The 17,669-nt window shown below is 41.5% G+C and overlaps 1 pseudogene; it reads left to right on the forward strand.

Annotated features, from left to right (window-relative positions):
• The first annotated feature begins 1,137 nt into the window (after positions 1–1,137).
• Positions 1,138–1,681, forward strand: LOC105996361 (annotated as a pseudogene).
• Positions 1,682–17,669: the final 15,988 nt, after the last annotated feature.

Here is a 17,669-nt window from a genome sequence, read left to right on the forward strand (position 1 = left end):
CAGGCCCAGAGTACAAGCCCCATGACCAAAAAAGCCCAACCAACCAAAAAACAAAAACAAAAAGAAATGAACTCTACCTGATTTAAGTAAATGTAATCCCTCTGTACATCTCCTTTATAATGAAATAAAAATTGAAATAAAAGAGGCAGAGATTGGGAGAATCATGGTTCAAGGTTGGACTAGGCAAAAAGTTATCATGATCCCATTTCTACCAATAGCTAAGTGAGGTAGTATATACCTGTCATCTCAGCTATATGGAAAGTGTGAATAGGAAGATCTCAGTCCAGGAGAGCCTAAGCATAAACACAAGATCATATTCTAAAAATAAAAGCAAAAATGGATGAGGACATGGCTCAAGTGGTGAAGCACCTGTGTCGGAGCAATGACAAGTTCCAAAAAAAGTGTAGGAGGATCACCTGTTAACTCAGCAAATAGGAGCTCAGCTACTTTTTAAGACCCACAAGATACAGTGGACGTTTCCACTGAGGTTGCTTATAGTCTGATAGAAAAGCAACAAATGCACAGAATCAAAATAAAAGATACACAGAAGTAAGGAAAAAAAGAAAACTTTTTGCAATTATGGACAAACCGAATTTGTACCTAAAATACACAACCCTTGTCATTGTAGAAGGATATTGTTAGAAGCATTTTTCAGAAAGAGAAAACTAAAGGTGTGGTTGCCTGGATGTAAATTCCATCTCCCATTGATTTGTAAATAAACTTCCCTAAGTAAAAGCTTATGTACACACCCTTTTCTAGACCCACCTTCTTTAAGTATAAATAGAGTCAAACTCTGCAGACCATCCCAAATCAGCAGGACAGAGTGATTTGGAGCACGGGTTCCTCAGGTGAGTTTCAGAGAGGGAGGATCTACTCTTTGACTTCATTTGTGAGTTTTTATTGTTGTTTGTGGGCTTGAACTCAGGGCCTGGGCACTGAGCCTCTTTGTGCTCAAAGCTAACTCTACCATTGAGCCATAGTGCCACTTCTGAGTTTTGAGTGGTTAATTGGGGATAAGAGTCTCTCGGGGCCTTTTCGGCCTAAGCTGACTTTGAAAAGTGATCCTCAGATTTCAGCCTCCGGCGTAGGTTGGATTACAGACGTGAGCCACGGACACCCAGCTTGCTCCTTGGAATGATGGACTCCGACACTGCCCAAGCCTTCCAGAAGGAACTAAGCTGCGTTATCTGCAAGAACACTTTCATAGACCCAGTCACCATAGACTGCGGGCACAGTTTTTGTCGACCGTGTCTCTGCCTTTCCTGGGAAGAAACCCAGACTCCAGCCAGGTGCCCTGTCTGCAGAGAACCCTACCAGCAAAGAAACCTCAAAAGCAACATAGTTCTGAAGAGCCTGGTGACCATTGCCAGAAAGGCCAACTTCTGAGAAACAAACGTGTGGGACACACAAGGAGAGCAAGCAGGTGTTTTGTGAAATGGACAAGGACCTACTCTGTCAGCACTGATCCCAGACTCAGGAGCACAAGGCTTACAAACACTATCCCATTGAAAGGGCTGCTGAGGAGCAACAGGAGCTGATTTTAAAGCAAATGCAAATGGTATGGATAAAGATACAAGAAAACCAGGCAAATATAAACAAGAAGAGGAGAATGATCAGCCAATGGATTTGGTATGTGAATCTATACTATGGGATGACCAAGGATATTTTTGGAATGCTGTAGATGGGACTCCAGGAGGAGGAAACATAGCATTCAGAGATACTTAGCCATGAAGGAAGAGTGATTTTGCTGCAACTAAGAAAAAGGGAAACCCAAATGCTTCAGAAAAAGCACCACCTCAGAAAACCCATATCAGGAATTGATATGCGGATGTCTGCCAGGATGGAGAATTGACCCCGGAAAGTTAAGAGTCAGTATTTGTCCTCAATGCCTCATCCCATGAAGCCACAGGTCAGTGCTCCTCCAGTCCCTGGACTGATAGAGAGGCTCAACCAATATTGAGTGGATAGTTCCTTCTGTAATGCTGTGCAGAATCAAGATATGCTGCCTGATCATAGGAGAAATTTTAGATACGACCATGAAAATTCAGCTTTGAATTCTGAGGATTCCAACAACTTTACTGCCTTTGGGTTCCAAGTCTTCAGCTCTGGGAAACAGTACTGGGAGCTCAGTGGCAATGACTCTGCCACCTGGGCTGTGGGCATGTAGGAATTCTGCTAGAGGTAGCAACCTCACTATGAATGATCTGAGGACATTTTTTCCCCTCTTATCTGTGAACCTTTCTCAACGGAAGGAAATCATTGTGAAAACCCAAAAATCCAAGCTGTGAGACCCTGAAGAGATTGGGAGTTTGGGAGGCCTTCTAATATACTCTCAAGAACACTGAGAGTTTCCTGGAAAGGTCAATCAGTCCTAGCTGATTTCTACCCTGGGTGTGGGCTAATAGAACTTATGCAAATTGTGAGCTGTTTACTGTTTAGCTCTCCTTCTCCTACCTCTTGTATACAAAATATTGTCGCAGGTTGAAGTTTGTACCTTACTTCCTGCACAAGACCAATACAAACCTTGGTGAATGAACCCTTGGGATCTGAAGCTGGCTGAAGGGTACAGGTCCCTGTTACCCCAAATCTCAATTCCACGGTCCGGTCTCCGCTATTGCCTTTGCTTCCAGTTGTGGCGGGTTAAGGGGCATGCAGTGGGTTGTAATCCATCACTAATATTGTAATTATTTGAATTGCTTTGTACTGTAATCCCATTTTGTTATTAAATATGGAGGTATTTTGGAGGTAACAAAATAAGATATAAAATGTAAAAACAAATATGGGCTTGGTTTAATGCTCTACTTTTGTGTTTTGAAATGCTTCATTGGAAAAAAACAAGGACTTTTCAGAATTTCATTTTGCACTGGATTCCACAAACCACGTAGCTGGCCTTAGACTGGGGTTTTGGAGCCAGACCAAGCAGGTTTAAGATTCTAGCTCCATCTTTGACAGGCTAAGTCATTACAGCAAGTCATCCAACTTCCCTGATCTTCTTTAGGTTCCTCACTTGTCCAATAAGAATAAGAATCACTCCACAGTTTCTCATGAGGATTGGGGAAGTGCTAATTATACACCCAAGTCCTGGTGGCTGGGACATCCACTCTGGCCCATCCCAAATCCACTATTAGTCCTGTTCAATCAGCTCCTGAATGTGTGTGTGTGTGTGTGTGTGTGTGTGTGTGTGTGTGTGTGTGTGTGTGTGTTTTAGTATCTAGACTTGAACTTAGGGCCTTGAGGTCTCTCACTTTTTTTTGTCAGTCATGGGGCCTGAACTCTGGGCCTGGGCACTCTCCTTCAGCTCTTCAGCTCAAAGCTAGCACTCTACCAGGTGAGCCACAGCACCACTTCTGGGTTTTTCTGCTTATGTGGTGCTGAAGAATCGAACCCAGGGCCTCATACATGCAAGGTAAGCGCTCTACCACTGAGCCACCTTCCCAGCCCCTCACTTAATTTTTTTCCCCTCTCACCTTTTGTTTGTTTGTTTTTGCTCTCTAAACTTCCAGCCTGGCATTTTGCTGGTTAATTGGAGATGGAATCTTACAGACCTTTTGTCCAGGCTTTTTTTTAACTCTGATTCTTCAGATTTCAACTTCCTGAGTAGTAAGGATTATAGGTGCAAGCAATTTGCACCCAGCTTAGGGTGAGGTTTTAACATTTTTCTAACTCTAAGGTCTTGGTCTTGAGTCATGGGCCTTCTTGTTAAACTTGTGGTTAATGCTTATAGCACTTTCACAGGAAGTCTGTGTTGACTTGGCAAATAATCTATAATGTGAGATCAGATATTAATAGTGGCCATGTGCTCAGCACTTACATGATCTGAGTACTTTGCTCTCTCCTCTTTTTTCTCTCTGACAGTGTATACTATTATTGTACAAAGGTGTTTCATTATGGTATTTTTTTTGAGTTCTTTTTTATTGTGATTGACTATATAAATTTCACAAATTTCATAGTCTTGTGAGATAATGATACTTAAAGTCACAAACACATCCTAACCTTCATGGGCAAATTGTCTTTATCATGGCTTATAAAGTTTGTGAATTCTATGAGCTTTGACAATACTGCTATTTCTTCCATTTCTTCCACATTGGGTGATATGTACATTTCTTTCTTTTTGCTTAGTATCAACTGTTCCCTCTTTCCCTTTATGGTATTTTAATACACACATAACGTACTTTGCTCAAGGTCACACCCTCTATTATTCTTTCTTATCCCTTATCCTATGATTCAGGCATTATACTAAAAGCTACGAGTGAGCTATCAGATATTTCTCTCAATATGCTTATGAGATGAGATACATTAAATTGGAACAGGGCTAAAGCTCAGAGGTAGGAAGCTGCTACTATGTGTGAGGCACTGAGTCTGATTTCTACCAAGAAAGAAAAATGAGTGGAAACTAAAAAAGTTTCATCCCTGGGTACTTTCAAGTTCTTTATCAAGTCATTTTCCCAAAGGACACTGTATAAGTACCAGAGAATATGGAAGAAAAGTTTGGCCTAAGAATCTGATTTGTGCCAGGTACTGGTGGCTCATACCTGTAATCCTAGTTACTAGGGAGGCTGAGATCTGAGGATTGTGGTTCAAAGCCAGCCCAGGCAGGAAAGTCTGTGAGACTCTTAATCTCCAATTAACCACCAGAAAACTGGAAATGGTGCTGTGGCTCAAGTGATAAGAGTGCTAGCCTTGAGCTGAAGAGCTCAGGGTTATTGCCCAGGCCCAGAGTTCAAGCCCCACGACCTCCCCCCCCCCAAAATAAAAGAATCTGATTTGTCAGTTTATGACTGCTGTATTTAAATTTTAACCTTCCACATATCTTTCTGATACCAAAAACATGCAAGTGTATATGATTTTATTCTAAACAAGTAATAAAATTAAAATCATTTATCTACAATAAAGTCTGGGGAAAATGAAATATTTATTTTCCCTCAAGTTCAGTTAATAAGACAAACTCCTCCAATTCACCTTTAGTTGTAAAAAAACGAATCAAAAGCCATGTATCAGTTAGGCAGTTTTCAATTCCAACAACATCACATAGTGATTTAAACAATAAATGCAAGATATTGGCTTGCTATCTCTTAAAAAGCACAGAGCTGCACAGGCTTCTGATAGCGCAACAATATCAGCAAAGATCCCATTTATTCCATTGTCTCCTCTGTCTTCTGTGTTCTGATTCCTCCTAGAGGCAGCTCATCTCAGAGTCACCAGGCCATTGCTACTCCTGGGCTACAAGTTTCCCTATTCCATTCTGTTGCACTAGGACACTTCTTTCCCAGAAATCCTGTGAAGAGTAAGCTGATTGGCTTCTTTCACAAAATATCTTGGAGTTGATGCTCAATGGTTAATCAAGACCCTAGGAATATAATAATGAAAGGAAAGGGAAAATGACACTGGTGGTGGAATTCACAAAGTTGTACTTTAGTAACTTCTTGGAATGGCTTGCTTATGACCAGCAATTCCTCAAGCCTTCCCAGAATAATATAAGTGGTGGTGGAGAGTGAAGGATCATACAGGGGAAGAGAGAGAGACACAGAGGTACACACACACAACAGTAATCAAATGACAGACACAAGTTGCTGACTTTCTCCAACCACCCCAAATCGTCTATGGGTAGAAAGTGGAAAGTCTTGTCCTGACAAGGCTCGCTGCATCATTCCTAACCTCCTACAGATGTATAGGAAGCTCTTCTCCAAGCATCTCCAACAGCCTCCAGCCTAATGTAACTTTTCTTAGTTTTATGTGAAGCTTGAACCATGGGCTACTATCTCTCTCTATATAATGAGGGATGGATCCTCCCTTAGTACTTCCGAAGACTACTATTGTAGGTACAGAATTACCCTTAACCAGTTTCTGTGCGCATAACCCTCCCCCCTTCAAACACACTTGTTTCTGGGATCCCACAAATGCTTAATTCTTGCTATATCACAAGAATCTATTCAGCATTGATCTTGTTCTAGGCATTAATTTATGTACTAATTGATAGAGTAGAATAAAAATTTCAGTCTTCATAACATGAAGTTTTCATAGCAGTTGAGAAGAAAGAAGGAAGAAAGGGAAGAAAGAAGGATGGAAGGAAGGGAGAAAGAAAATATATTTTTGCATTATAAAGTTAGGAAAATAAATACCATGAACAAAATAATGCAGATTTGAGGTTAAGTATGTGAGTGGCAGGGGCAGGGGGGGAGGGGGTTGGGTAGTAACAGCCATTACTTGTAGAATAGTGTTAAAGGAAGAACTCGCTGAAGAAAACCCAAACAGGTACTTCATAGTGTTCCTGGTGTGTATGAATCCTTGAGTATGTGTGTGTGTGTTTTAGTATCTAGACTTGAACTTAGGGCCTTGAGGTCTGTCACCTTTTTTGTGTGTGTGTGGGTCATGGGGCCAGAACTCTGGCACTGTCCCTCAGTTCATCAGCTCAAGGCTAGCCCTCTACCAGGTGAGCCACAGCACACTTCTGGGGTTTTCTGCTTATGTGATGCTGAGGAATCGAACCCAGGTCCTCATGCATGCAAGGCAAGCAATCTACCACTGAGCCACTTTCTCAGCTGGAATCCTTGAGTGTTTAATGAAGTAGTTTAGTGATTGGATTAGCTGGTTGGCATACTCTCAGCTCTTTACTGACAAATAGACTTGTTTAGTTCAATCTAGACTGAGTACAAACTTTTTGGTCTCAAAAAGAGGGATTAAACAATCCATTCCACCTGAAAACTGAAAGAAAAAAAAAAGCAAAGATGCATATAAACAGTAGTAGTGTGCTCTTGAATTAATTATAGATGTGTGTTGGGGGCTATGGAGTCTGAACTCAAGGCCTTATATTTGCTAGGTTTGGGGGGGTCTACCATTTGAGCCAGCCCACCAGCTATACATACAGTTTTATGAATGGAGAGGTAATCCTCAGGGTTCATTTGTCTGTTGGCAATATGAGCATTTCCCCACAGAGGCCCAGAGCTGTTATCTTCCCCTGACTCTTGGGTTGGTTAGTGAAGGCTACTCAGAGACAGCAAATGAAAACATCAGCTTGACCTAAGCATTCTTTGACCTACATGTTTATGTGGAGATTAAGTGTAGAATGAGTTGTCACTGGAAATATGTGCTTTGTGTATTTTGAAGATAAGTATTTTTTTTTATTGCTAATTAGGGTTGGGCTACACACATTTGTCATGTTGGAATGTCAAATTCGTTTGTCCTTTACAACCCAACTGCCTTAATTAATCTTTCTCTGTCCACTCTCTATTACAGTCTGGCTGTTACTCAGACTGTTAGGCCCTCAGTAATGAGATTCCTACTTAGAAAAACATCAATTCTTTAATTTCTTTTTTTTTTGTTGTTGGTTGTGGGGCTTGAACTCAGGGCCTGGGAACTGTGATCTTTATATCTCAGCCTCCTGAGTAGCTAAGATTACAGGTGTGAGCCACCACCAACACCCAAGGAAAACCTCAAATTTTAAAGCTAAATCAAGAGTTGGAGTCTTATTCAAAAAATAGTTGATATGGTACATTCAAGGACTAGTCTCATCATGAGTTCTCTCGGAAGCCTCCATTTTCCCACAAGAACTGAACATGTCTTCCCACACTGGTGCTCATGTAAGACCTTTGTGCACAGGTATCAGTGTGTGTGATCTAATTTTATTTCTATTGCAACAGCTTGCAACCTATCTACCATGACACTAACTCTTTCCCACTGACAAGTGAGCTTTGAGGACACAGGGACTGTACAGTGTCCTGAGCACCTGTTGTCTTGCTGGGCACTACCTGATTCCCCTTGTGAGATTGCATTGAAGACTAATTCTTTAAGTATACAATGAAACAGGGGACTGGGAAGGTGGCTCAGTGGGAGAGTGTTTGCCTTGCATGCATGAGGCCCTGAGTTTGACTCCTCAGCACTACATAAGCAGAAAAAGCCAGATGTGGCTCTGTGGCTTAAGTGGTAGAACGCTAGACTTGAGCTGAAGAACTGAGGGACAGTGTCCAGGCCCAGAGTTCAGGCCCCACGACTAGGAAAAAAATAAAATAAAAGAATGATTTGTAGACTCATGTGGCTTTTGTTAAGACATATGGAAATCTGATGGCAAAATTTTAAAGAAAAAAATGGAATTGTTGGTAAGTTTAGTATTGATAAAACATTACCATTAGCTGGTTGTTATAGCACATGTTATTAAAAAAAAGCCAGCATGTATTATGCTTTCCCCTGAAGAGCAAGGAAAAAAAGTCATTGCTCATGTTTATTTTATATTTTATATTATTTTGTCAGTTGTAGGGCTTGAACTCAGGGTCTGGGTGCTGTCCCTGAGTTCTTTTGCTTAAGGCTAGCACTCTACCACTTTGAGCCTCAGCTCCATTTTCAGTTTCCTGGTGGTTAGTTGGATATGAGAGTCTTCCAGCTTGCCTGAACTGGCTTTGAACTATGGTGCTTATAGCTCAGCCTCCTTAATAGGCTAGGATTACAAGTTTGATCCACCAGCACCCAGCTCATTGCTTTATTTTATTTTATTTTTTGCTGGTTGTGGGGCATGAACTCTGAGCCTGGGCACTATCCCTGAGCTTCTTTTGCACAAGGCTAGCACTCTACCACTTGAGTCACAGTGCCACTTCTGGCCTTTTCTGTTTATGTGGTGCTGAAGAATCGAACCCTGCGCCTCATGCTTGCAAGGCAAGCGCTCTACCACTGAGCCACCTTCCCAGCCCATTATTGCTCAATTTTAATAACAGAATATCTTTGTGAAAATAGTGTCCTCTGATAGATAATAAATTTGAGAAGTACTGTAAGTATTCTGGCATCAAAAATTACCTTAAAATAATAAAAATAATGATGGATACTTGTATATCATCTTATGATTTGCCTTTACTATTATATCTATCTTATTACTTAACCCTAACAAAGAATAGCCTACAGTAATTTTTATCATTACAGTTAAAGGATGAAACAAACTAAGATGCATAAGATTGTTCTAACACATACATCTAGTAGGTAGAAGAGGCAGGACATAAATCCAAATCTGCCTTCAAAACCTCATATGCTGTATTGAGATGAGTCGTGATAGACTTCCTTCCTAAGTGATTGACTTTTAGGGCATTTTAATAGCTCAAATTAGGCGTTTAGAGCATCTGCAGGTCCTAAGATGTCAGGCAGTATGTGAGTCAGGGCCAGGAGATATGGGTTTCAAGTCCTTCTGCATCTTGTCTCCATTGTAATTTAGTCTGCATTTGTCATGGCCATGTCCTGTTGATATATGGCCTGGGATGGGCCATGGTGATTGGACTGAAGCAAGGTGGGGAGGAGTTAGGTCAACAGAAACCTCTCAACTCTGACTGACATTGCTTTTTCACTTGCCTGTGGTTGACTATAAGAGTTCTGGGGCTGGAAGGTGGCTCAGTGGTAGAGTGCTTGCCTTGCATCCATGAAGTCCTGGGTTCCATTCTTCAGCACCATATAAACAGAAAAAGCCAGAAGTGGTGCTGTGGCTCAAGTGGTAGAGCACTAGCCTTGAGCTGAAGGGCTGAGGGACAGCACCCAGGCCCAGAGTTTAAGACCCGTGACAGACAAAAAAAAAAGGAGCCGGGCACCTGTGGCTCATGCCTGTAATTCTAGCTACTTAGAAGGCTGAGATCTGAGCACCAAGGTTCAAAGCCAGCCTGGACAGGAAAGTCTGTGAGACTCTTATCTCCAATAAACCACCAGAAAAACCATAAGTGGCACTGTAGCTCAAGTGGTAGAGCACTAGCCTTGAGCTGAAGAGCTGAGGGACAGTGACCAGGCCCAGAGTTCAAGCTCCATGACTGACAAAAAAAAAGAAAATATCTGTATATGTCAGCTGTTGATGTCTATGACTGTTATCCTAGCTACTCAGGAGACTGAGATCTGAGGATAATGGTTCAAAGCCAGCCTGGTAAAGAAAGTCTGTGAGACTCTTATCACCAATCAATCACCAGAAAAACAGAAGTAAAGCTATGGCTCAAAGTAGTAGAGCCTTTCTTGAGCAAAAAGAACTCAGGGGCAGCACCCAAGCCCAGAGTTCAAGCCCTATGACTGACAAATAAATAAATACCTATTGAGCTAGACATAGTGGCTATCATCCTAGCACTCAGGAGGATTGTGAATTCAAGATCAGCTTTGGCTACATAGTAAGTTTGAGGCAAGCCCTTTCTGAACAAAACAAAGCAAGGCACAATATGAGTCAATACCTTAAAACACCACTGTAGGAGCAAACAACCACTGGCCCATGGCAGTCATTTCTTAAATCCTTGAGACCAGGTGAGTTTTGGGACTCAGAATTTCTGTTACCTACCATGTCTAGTGGCTATCTTGCATTATATCACCGTCTTGCATTTCTGTAGCCAAAGGCTAAGCACAGGGAATGAGATAAAATCCATAAATAGGTTCACATCCATTCAGGTCAGGTCAAACGTTGACACTTCAGGAGTTATGCAATACTCATGATTTAGAGAGCTTCTTGAACTTCAGGATTGTGGATAAGGAATAATAGGCTTTTATCCCATCCTCTCAAGGCTATCACCAAGCTCATTTTCTCATTATTTAACAGGAGCTGACCATTGCCAACGTGAGATTCTTTTGAAGATGTTTTATCACCATCCTCTGAATACCTCTCCACATGGGCAGGCCCAGTTTCTGAGCTTGAAGAACTTACCTTTAGACATTAACAATAAAAATAGATATCTGGAAGTTTTGCTGATGATTTGTAGAACATTCGTCAGTCCTTTGCCTCTTTTTTTTTTTTTTTTTTTGCTAGTCATGGTGCCTGAACTCTAGGCCTGGGCACTCTCCCTCAGCTCTTCAGCTCAAGGCTAGTGCTCTACCACTTCCAGCTTTTTCTGCTTATGTGGTGCTGAGGAATCGAACCCAGGGCCTCATGCATGCAAGGCAAGCACTCTACCACTGAGCCACCTTCCCAGCCCCAGTCCTTTGCCTCTTAATTGCTCCATGTTCTTCCTCCTTCCCTGTCTTTCTCAAAGCATTGGCTTCCTTTCGTTCATGTGGGTGAGATACATGGCTAATATCAGCTCCAGGGCCACTGAAAAACACAAATCTTCTGATGGAGGTTGCCCCAGTCTTGGGGCTTGAACTCAGGGCCTGGGCACTGTCCCTGAGCTTCTTTTGCTCAAAGCTAGCACTCTACCACTTGAGCCACAGTGTCACTTCCGGCCTTTTCTGTGTATGTGGTACTAAGGAATCAAACCCAGGGCTTCATGCATGCATGCTAGGCAAACACTCTACCACTAAGCCATATTCCTAGCTAGGAAAAGCTTACTTTGGCTGATTGTTGTAAAGGTTTTAGTTCCTGACTGGTTGGCCTTGTGGCAGGGGCTTATGGGAAGGCAGAGCACCAAGGTGCAGAGCACTGACCTAGGGCATGTAAGAGAGATAGGAAAAGCCTGGAGGCCCAGTGTGGCCTTCAAACGCCACCCCTGAGGCACTAACTTCCTTCCTTTAGGTCTTACCTCATACAGATTCGATCAGTTCTCAATAATGCCATATTACCTCTTCCTTCCCTCATCTCTAGTCCTACTGGACTCCAGACCAGCCCCAAACTTTTGCTAAGGAATTTAGTACTGCCCTCTGGTCCTTCTCCTTATGTGATCTGAGACATGTGGACCTCTAGTCTCTACAGACTTACAACTCTTCAAATCCAATTACTTTCCTTCTCTGAGTCTTCATTCCCCCCCCCCCCACCAGTATAACCTCGACATTTTTAATAGGAATCTCAGAGTCACCAAATTCTAAAGGTGGAAGAAAACTTAAAATGTCACTCCTCGCCAGGGGCTGGTGGTTGGTGCCTGTAATCCTAGCTACTCAGAAGGCTGAGATCTGAGGATAGAGATTCAACCTGGCAGGAAAGTCTGTGAGACTCTTATCTCCAATCAACCGTCAGAAAACTAGAAGTGGAACTGTAGCTCAAAGTGATAGAGTGCTACTCTTGAACAAAAGAGTTCAGGGACAGGGTCCAAGTTCAGAATTCAAGCCCCATGACTGACAAAAGAAAAAAAGCCATTTGTCCTAGAAATTTTAATAGACTTTTCACTGTCTTGATCTTGCAGGATTGTTTCTTTTTGGGGGTGTGTCAGGGGATAACTCTCAAAAGCCATATGAGTGTATATATTTGCACCTGAGCAGTCAGACTTCTAGTAACCTATGCAAAATAATCAGATAAGTGTACAAAAATGACACAATAGCATATTCACTGTAGTATGTTATGCTCTAAACTAGAAAAGCTGAAAATGACTTGCATGTGTGAGAGTGGTTCATATTTAATAATAACTAGTGGTTCTTATAGAGGCTATAAATTTAACATCTTGGGCATTTTGAGAAGTCAAAATATTATGCTACAAAATGGAGTGTTAAGTCCTGATTTCATCTATTAGAAAATACTATATATGCTAAGCAAACAGAAAAAAAAATTCTGAGCTGAGAGCTGGTGGCTCATTTCTATAATCCTAGCTTCTCAGGAGACTGAGATCCGAGGATCCAAGTTCAAAGCCAGCCCCAGCAGGAAAGTCTGTGGGACTCTTATCTCCAATTAACCACCAGAAAACCAGAAATGGCACTGTGGCTCCAAGTGGTAGAGCACTAGCCTTGAGCAAAAAAGTTCAGGAACAGTGCCCAGGTTCTGAATTCAAGCCCCATGACCAACCAAAAAAAACCAAACCAAACCAAACCAAAACAAGAACGAAAACTGAAAAGATTTGTATACACTGCTCTACATATAGGGAACGTAAATGACTTGATTTTGCTTCTTTGTTGCTCATCTGTAACTACTGCACTGAAGAAAGAAAGTGTGTGTGTGTGTGTGTGTGTGTGTGTGTGTGTGTGTGTGTGTATGTGATGGGGGGAATCTCTGCACTGAATACACAAGTCTTAAATAAACAAATATCCTACCTAAAGCCCAAACCAAGGAGTAACCATTTTGTGTTAGTCAGGTTCCAGTTACAGTACTAAATACTTGAGACAATCACTTACAAAATAAGAAGAGGTTATCTTGCCTCATAGTTTTAGAGGTTAAGATTGTGTTGACATCACTGCTTTTGGGTCTATGGTGAGGCTGAACATCAGGATGAGAGCACATGGTAGAGCAAAAACTACTTACCCCATGGATTGCAGGTGGAAAGAGAAAAGAAAGATGAGACTGGGTTCCCTAAATCCTTTCCAGGGCATGCCCCCCCCATGGGGTGCCATGGTAAGAAGCACATTAACTGTTATGTGAGGAATCTCTAGGGAGTAGCTGGCACCCAGACATTTCCTATAAATGTGGAGAATGTCTAGTGGGTTCTTGGAACCTCAACCAGTGCAGGAAACCAGTTAAGAAGAACTAACATGAACCATTCAAGTGCTACCATAGACCTGACTGAAATGGGCTGAGGTAATGGGAATGGAGAAGAGAGAGATGATAATAAAAATAATAGCGAACATTTATGGAGTGCTTTTGATGTGCCAGGGCTTGTTCTCGGCACTTGACATGTATAGTAAAACAGAATGATAAATCAATACCCCATAAAGCACAATTGGCTATTGGCAATTATCTCCAGTCCTTTGCTCACTCCCATCTTCATATGGGAGCTGAATAAAATTCTGATCTTTTAGAAAAAAAAAAGTTCTTTGATCGTTTACAGTCTTAGGCATACCTTCATCCTAACCTCTTCCTTTTACTGATCTTTCTTGCCTGAAGTTAGAGACATGGGGAAGAAATGATGGGTGCACCCTTTCTGGGGGGGGGCATTGTGCATATTTAGCTGTTGTTTTGTGCTTTTCCTGGCACTACAGTCCAGATGAAACTGTGTCACATTTATTTTTCCCTGCAGACAGGTTGGCCCTGACTCCTGGGCTCAAGTGATCCTCCTGCCTCAGTTTCTGGTGAGCATTACTGTGCCAATCACAGACTCACACTGACATCACTGAATTTTCTAGACCTGTTTTTCATGTGTATTGTGTGTGTGTGTGTGTGTGTGTGTGTGTGTGTGTGTGTGTGTATTATAGTGTTTTAATCATTTAATCCTTACAGCTGCATATGACATAGGAATGTGTTCCTCCCACCCATCCCCACCTCTATTTTAACAGGTGAGTTAAGGGAGACAAAGAGATCCTCCTTTCTTCTCTTTCTTCCTCCTTCCTCCTTTCTCTGTCTCTCTGACCCTTTTTCTGCTGAACTGAGGATTGAACCCAGGCCTTCACATTTGTTCTACCATTTGAGCCATGCCCTCATGTATTTTTGTTTATATATATTATATACATCTACATATATATGTATATATTGATCATGGGGCTTGAACTCTGGGCCTGGGCACTGTCGCTTAGTTCTTCAGCTCAAGGCTAATGCTCTACCACTTGAGCCACAGCACCACTTCCAGTTTTCTAGTAGTTTATTGGAGATAAGCGTCTCATGGACTATCCTGCCCAGGCTGGCTTTGAACCATGATCCTCAGATACTAGCCTCCTGAGTAGTTAGGATTACAGGCGTGAGCCACTGGCACCCAGCTATATTTTGTTTTTGAGGCAGGGTCTTGATAACTGCCCAGGCTGGCACCTTCTCCTGCCTCCTAAGCAGCTGAGATTATAGGTATGAACCACCATGCCTAGCCCAAGGAAAAGAAAAGCATTCTCAGCTCAAAATGCCATCATCAAGATTCACACCGAGCAGCCTGGCTAGATAACTCTCTACCACAGCTAATATACACTGTCCTGTCACTTCCAAGAAGCAACCTCTAATGACATTGCTGTACATCCACTCTTCCTTCTTCCCTTTTCCTTTTTTCTTTCTTTTTGTATTTTCAGGCAGCCTTACTATATAGTCTAGGTTGGTCTCACATTCATAAACCTCTTACCCCAATTTCCCACATGTTAGGATTACAGGAGTATACTGCCATGTCTGGCTATGTTTACCATTTATCCCTCTTATTTCGCTCATATTTCCTGTTTGATCCATTGACCTCTGAGTTATGGGCCCTCCTGTTTGCTTTTTGATCAAGGAATAACTTCTATTTCTAGACCCACTTAATTTTCTCCCAGTATACTAATACTTTTCTTGTTCTATTTCCTTTTCCTACATAGCTTAGATTTCATGCTCCATCATTTCTGCCATTTCTAAGCTATTCACTTTCAAGCTAGAGTTTTATAAAGTCTACCATCAGGGGCATTTTTATTCCATATTTTTATAACACCTATATTATTGTTTACTATTAGTCATCTAATATTTTCTTTTTTCAGTCATTTTCCATTTTTGAAGTGTATTTACTTAGCAAAAACAGCCTTCTCATACAACAGAGGCTAGGTGTGAAAAGAGGGCTAATGATTTTGTTATTTGTTTGTGGGCTTCTGTAGAATAACATTCCTGTTTTCTGAAATTTCATGCTGAAATGTTTTCAGGGGTAAAGGATCATGGTATCTGTGACTTAAGTTTTCAACAAAAAGGAAATTAAAGATGAGGAGAGTTTGACAAATGTACACAATGGTGGAGTATCTGATAGGAATACAGATGTTCATTGTATTTTTTATTCTCTTCATAGCTGAAAGATTTCAAAATACAAAGAAAGTTAAGGACAGGTGCTGGTAGCTTATGCCTATAATCCTAGCTACTCAGAAGCTAAGATCTGAGAATTGTGCTTTGAAGCCAGCTTGGGCAAGAAAGTCCATGAGAGTCTTATCTCTAATTAATCACCATAAAGCTAGAAATGGAGCTGTGTTAGAGTGCTAGCCTTGAGTAGAATAGCTCAAGGACAGCACCCAGGCACTGAGTTCAAGCCCCAGGACTGGCATGCACAAATAAAAAAGTTAAGAGTGGTTCTCTTTTTAATGGGAGTACAAATTTTCTACCATATGACACATAGAGAAGATACATCTAAGAATAAATACATTGAAAATAGGTGTCCTAACATGCTAGCTGGGTATCATTGCCTGATCAAAGGCGCTTTCATTCTTTCAGCAAATAGAGATTAATTAGTATTAGAGGATGTTAAGGAAATCAAATCCCAATTGAAGAAATTCTCCCTAAATGATTCAACAAGACTAAGTCTTTGCCTACAATTCATTATTATTTAATGGGGCATCTCTGTCTCTTAAATCACTGTAGGTACTCATGTTCATTTGTGAGCGACTGTCCGAGCCACCTTTTCCCTTTCCTTCCATTAAGCTTGCCCTTCAAAAATGTCTAGCTAGTCATCTCCCAATCTTCATTAAGCTCTTGGTGCACTTAGACTGTAGGAAATACATGTATTCATCAAGACTTGAATGCCATTCTAGAGTTTTCCAGTAGGAAAAGCTTTAATGCAGGGAGATAGATTCTAGGAAAATTGTGAAGTTTCAAAGAAGTGGAGGTTAGGATACCATTGATTTTTTTTTTTTTTTTGGTCAGTTGTGGGGCTTGAACTCTGGGCCTGGGTGCTGTCCTGAGCTTTTTAGCTCAAGGCTAGTACTCTACTATTTTGAGCCACAGTGCCACTTCTGGTTTTCTGGTGGTTAATTAGAGATAAGTGTCTTATGGACTTTCCTGCCCAAGTTGGCTTTGAACCATGATTCTCAGATTTCAGTCTCCTGATTAGCTAAAATTACAGGTGTGAACCACCAGTGCCCCACACCACTGCAATTTTTTTTTCTCTTGGGTGCTGAGGATTGAACCTGTGTCCTTGTACATACTGGGCACACACTTCCCCGGGAACAATACTGCCATTTACAATCAAACTTGGAACTCGATTGTAAAGAATTGCTTTCTCTCTTATTACATCCATTTCTGTCATTCATACAGTGAGCCAGTGTTCAGAGAGTGGGCAGTGCTGTAAACATGACTGATAATGAGTCTGCTGGTCTACTTCCCCTTCTAGAAAAAAAGACAGTCCAAACTTCCCTCTACCTTTCCAGGCAGGTTCTCCAAACTAGAGCTTCTCCTTGCCCAGCCTCTGTCTCACCTGGAACCCTAGTGCAAGATTCTGAGCAATGTGTCTTCCAGTCCTCCGGTGCCTTTGATCTGGGTGGGGGAACACAAGGTGACAAGGCTGGGTGTTGAGTGTGGATCACATGTAACTTGAGACCTACAGTCACCTCAACTTCACGGTCTCCCATAGTGCTGCTGACCCATGTGAGGTCATGATACTGGCTCTATATCCCTTCAGAGCTCATCTCATGTTTGGAGTGAACTTGCTTTCTTTTCCTCATCCACTCTTGTTATTTACTGTGCTATGCTTTGTAATTTTTAGTCTTCAATTTGAAAAATTCAAGTTCAGCCCAGATCTTGGAGAAATTAAGTAATAGATGAAATCTAACCACCATGATTTACTTTTTTGTTTATTCTTTATGTTTACTAAGATTTTTCTTTTCTGAGATAATTCCTATGTGGCCTAGGTTGTCCCAAAACTTGTAATTCTCCTGCCTCAGCCTCTCAAATGCTGTGATTACAGGTGTGAATTACCATACCTGGCTAACCGCAACTACATATTTATTCTCAACAGATAATCTACAGAATCTTTGCTTAATATATTGAATATAAAAATATATTTTCTAGGGAAATTGTTGGTGCATTGTTGGTGGAAGTATAAACTTGTTCAACCACTTTGGAAAGCAGTATGGAGGTTCTTTAAGAGATTCCACATAGTGCTCCCCTATGACCCAGCAATCCTACTTTTGGACATTTACCCAAATGATCACATACTAAAGCTACCAGCACAACTATGTTTATT

The sequence above is a fragment of the Dipodomys ordii genome, unplaced genomic scaffold (assembly GCF_000151885.1).
Source record: "Dipodomys ordii isolate 6190 unplaced genomic scaffold, Dord_2.0 Scaffold130, whole genome shotgun sequence".
Classification (NCBI taxonomy): Eukaryota; Metazoa; Chordata; class Mammalia; order Rodentia; family Heteromyidae; genus Dipodomys; species Dipodomys ordii.